This window comes from Macaca mulatta, chromosome 6, assembly GCF_049350105.2.
Source record: "Macaca mulatta isolate MMU2019108-1 chromosome 6, T2T-MMU8v2.0, whole genome shotgun sequence".
Taxonomy (NCBI): Eukaryota; Metazoa; Chordata; class Mammalia; order Primates; family Cercopithecidae; genus Macaca; species Macaca mulatta.
The window spans coordinates 139324606-139329257 of record NC_133411.1 but is presented as its reverse complement, the minus strand read 5'-3'; the positions used below and the strand labels follow the sequence as shown (position 1 = coordinate 139329257).

Sequence of the window (4652 nt, the reverse complement as noted above, 5' to 3'; positions counted from 1 at the left end):
TGTGCCACCACGCCCAGCTAATTTTTGTATTTTCAGTAGAGATGGGGTTTCACCATGTTGACCAGGATGGTCTCTATCTCTTGACCTCAGGGGATCTACCCGCCTCGGCCTCCCAAAGTGCTGGGATTACAGGCGTGAGCCACCATGTCTGGCCTAAATACTCATTTTCTTATGATGTATGTGACGAATACACACACACACACACACACACACACACACACACACACAATTTTCCAAGCATTGTATCTTGTCATTACTCTCAGTGAACAGTTAAGCTCTCTCAAATCTCAACACTTTGAGCTTCCAAAATGATTTATTGCTATTAAATGGAGATATAACAGTAAGAAGTGGTCTGTATACTTTATTTACATAGATTTCAGTATATAATAGGCAGCAGAGTGCAGATTTTGAAGAGATTATAAAGTTTCTCAGGAAATCCAGGCCTATTGAAGAGAAGTACAAAGCCACATGCATTATTCTTGTTTTTGCTTTATTTTAAAATCTTACTTATACTAGGATTTCAGAAAACCAAAATTTGATTGGCAATAGAATTGTGTTTTTATGCCAGTTTCTTAAATTAAGGGAAAAAAAGAAGTGGCAATAAGATTGTGGATTTCAGTATGTCATCAGAGTCAAATTCTAGGAAGCTTAAGTTGTAGGAACTTGGAAATTCTTTGATTACACAAGGTTTCTGAGGAATGTGTATCATTCTCCATGTAGTGCCTTAATTCCCATATTATATAGCTTCTTGTTTTCACTTGTATAAATATTTAGGTTAGATGAAATAATGACAAACATCAGTAACAATTAAGTAACAGGTAGTATTATTTATATTGCATATACAATTTAAGGAAGTAACATGAACAAAATTTGTCCTAAATCATAAAGAAATTTAATGTAAAGCATCCTTGAAAAATTCCATGGCTGTGTTAATCACCCAAGAATCAATACCCTTTGATGAATTCACTGTGTGACTCTGGAAAAATGGGAGATAACAATGACCTTTAACCTAAAATCTGGGTACCTGATGAAACCTGTCATCTTTAATTTTGCATAATAACTTATTTTGCATTATTTTTTATGGTGTAATACTGTCCAAATGTAAATACTTGGCATTCTATTTTGTCCATATATCCCTCTCTAGTACTCACTCAACACATATCCAGTTCTTTATCTGTTCTACTTCCTTCTACATCACAATATGTTGAAAATTTTTCACGAGAAAAGTACATTTTTCTCAAAACCATCAATTTTTACACGTCCTCACCCATGTTCTTCTGTGCAAACATCTATCGAGAGAGTAAGGGGTGAGTCTTGCTATCAAACCACTTGGGGCTCTTTGCTCTGGAGATTAGCCTTTAGTTTCAAGGTGCATGACTGTTTTCCTCACTAAAGCTCAATGGGCTCAGACATAAACGGATTGAATGAATTCACAGATTACCTTAGCTGTTCCCTCTCATATTCTGTTTCCAGACCATATGTATCAATGATGTTCACATGAGAATGTATGGACCTTGACTTTATGAAATAATTTAATATATGGAAATACAGGTAAGGCATATAATGGAAGCCAAGAAACTCTTCAGCACTTAAGGTCTAGGTTACGTTTTGGAATTATGTTTTTATCACTTTTACAAATTGAGGCAAAAGTAACAGAATTCGAGTGAATAAGTATGGATTACAACACATGAATAGAATTAAACAGTAGAAAGCTTTTGGAGTTGTGAGTTGGGGGAAAATTCTATTATTCATCTGTGTTAAGAAAAACTGGTACACTGAAATGAGTTTATGGAACTGCCAATGTCTGCAAATCTAAGTACACTGCACGTAAAAAGTATGGCTAGCTAAAACACATTATTATTATTATTTAGGATTTTTTCTATATTAATATCATCATAAGCAAACAAATAATTCATCAGATACATTGAATCAGAGTTATGTGTTAAACTGAAATTTTATTAAATATTTCATTAAATTGGATAACGGCATTAGTGTAAGAAAAAAACTTATTAAAAATAACTCATTAAAGTTGAATTAAAATATGATGGCTTATTTATAGTATTTTTTTTTTTTAAGATGGAGTATTCCTCTGTTACCCAGGCTGGAGTACAGTGGTGCAATCTCAGCTCACTGCAACCTCCACCTCCCGGGTTCAAGCAATTCTCCTGCCTCAGCCTCCCGAGTAGCTGGGGCTAGAGGTCCCTGCCACTACGCCTGGCTAATGTTTGTATTTTTAATAGAGACGGGGTTTCACCTCGTTGGTCAGGCTGGTTTCGAACTCCTGACCTCTGCTGATCCACCCACCTCGGCCTCCCAAAGTGCTGGGATTACAGGCGTACAGGCGTGAGCCACAGAGCCTGACCTATGACATTTTTTAATTATGTAAAATAAAGTAAAACTTATATAAAAATCACCTAAATTTTTCTTTGAAAATTTAAAGTAGTAGACTACAAAGAGACATGAAGTAGTGTTACAGCTCTTTTAGAATTTGTCTAGCAGGTTTTCTGTTTTTTAGCAGAAACCCTCCCCAGCCAATACACACACAAAGACGATGTGACTAATCCTCTCAGAGAGCTCTCTCAAGTTTATAGAACAAATCTCTCTCTTTACATGCACTCTTTTTCTTCTAAATTTTTCTCATTTGAGCTTCTTAGAAGTTCTATATTTGCTATTTATCATTCTATTTAAATTTCTCTATAAAGTCATCCAAATTCTCAAATTCATAAGCACAAAGGAAAATCTTTCAGATCCTTTTGGTTGACCACTAGGTGACATTTCACACCATTCATCACTTCTTCCTTCCCATAAACCTTTCCTCCCTCAGTTTCGTGACTCTCTCGGGGCTCCCCTGCTCCTCAGCTTGTTGTTCATGTGATGCTGATCCCCAGGCCTTCTGCTTTCTGTTTGTCTTTGATCTTTAAGAAGCATTACACTTTCCTTCTGCTTTAGCTCTCACAGTCATGGAAAATATGTAGCAGTTGAAGATTCTTGCCACTTTATCCTGTGCTACATGCCCATGAAATAAAATAGAATGCATTTATAAGTCTTTCCTGATTTATAAATTCTCAAAATCCATCACATTGTGAACCGGGAATAGGGTTTATTTCCCCAGGTAAAGTCCGAAATCATGGGCAAGTCTCACCAAGGATGTGGGAATAAACCTAATGAAATGTAAACCATGTTGTGTCTCACAATACCTTTTGCCAGGACAGAGCTCATAGGTGGTTCAGCAGCTTTGTTTTAAAGAATGGCAACCTAATGCTGCGTATTATTGTCAGGAGTGCTGGTCCTTCATGTTAGTGTTAGGATAAAAGGGAAGCAACATGGGGATGGGGTATAATGAGGCATGTTCAACTCCCACTTCCTGTCAGAGTCTGATATTTTTCTGTTTTGGGATCTTCTTGGCCAGGAGGTGGGTTCCATTCAGTTAGCTGAGGGGCTTAGAATTTTATTTTTGGTTTACAATCGGAAAAGTAAATGCCAACTGAGAGGACAAAAATCCTTATAGATATTACATTGGCTGGGCTTCTTTGATTATTTGTATCAAAGTAAAGATAAGATTGTTTATTAGGGGACCATGAAATTTAATCAGTGAAGACATGTTAGAATTTTCACTGAAGAAAAATTGTAAGAAATTATCATTTGTAGAGGACACTATTGTGTCAAGGGAATATCTCTTTCTTATGCTTTTAGTTTTCTCAGTTAAATTTCTTATTAACATGTTTATCAACTGAAGTTATGGCAAGAATTACATTTCTACAATAGGTAACAATGCTGCAGGAACAATACCATGTTTAATGGGTTATTCATATCTCTGTTAAGCTTTCTTCAAAATAATTAGAAAATACTGCATTCACCTGAAGATAAAACATTCAAGCAGAAATGACAAGATAAATGTATGTGAGAAAAGGGGACAGACTGCTATGCAACTCGATAAATTGTCTGGCATATTTATTTCTTTTCCATTATCTTTAGGGTGTTTCAAAGGATTGTGAAAATGAGATAGAATCAAGATGAGTATTCTCCTCTTGTAGCAAATGACTTTTTAATACATCAGTTAATTGAACTGTTTTCCCACAAAGAAGGTCACAGACAGTATCAACTGTCAAAACTTTTAGAGAAAAAATGTTGCATTCTTCCTAAAAATTAGGAAACAACATTCTGTTACATTTAGTTTTATTAAGTTAGAAGATGAAACTAAGCATTATTTTTAAAGTGAAGGTAAATTGCTGGCAAAGCTACATTCTCTTCACTTATTTTAAATAATTTTATTCATTCTTCATTGTCTCAGTGAGGCAGCCATCACTGATCATTCTATTATGGAGAATACTATAACCAATATTAGCACTTGAAAAAATATCTTGAGGATTGAGAGTCTGCATTTACACCAATATATCCCATAAGCAGAGAAAATGTTGACAACTGCAGTCAGTACCACGCTTAAGTCAGGGCAAGAGACAAGCTCACTGGGATAATGTGTGTCTCCCCCTTCTAAACCATGTTCCTGGCACCAGAGACCCTGCAGTTCCTTCACTATATGGTGCCAACCCACATCCAAGTACTGTACCAGCCTCTTTCCAGTTTCACCTTCGTGAATTTAGATTACATGTTCAATGTGACCATACCTAACTCATATGAGTGGCCAAAGAAAA

The 4652-nt window shown here is 35.9% G+C and overlaps 1 non-coding gene across 1 annotated transcript; it reads left to right on the top strand.

Moving 5' to 3' along the window:
• The first annotated feature begins 2465 nt into the window (after nucleotides 1-2465).
• LOC114679128 (U7 small nuclear RNA) lies at nucleotides 2466-2527 on the top strand. The gene has a single exon (XR_003730807.1). It is a non-coding gene; the product is annotated as a U7 small nuclear RNA (small nuclear RNA).
• The last annotated feature ends 2125 nt before the right edge of the window (nucleotides 2528-4652 follow it).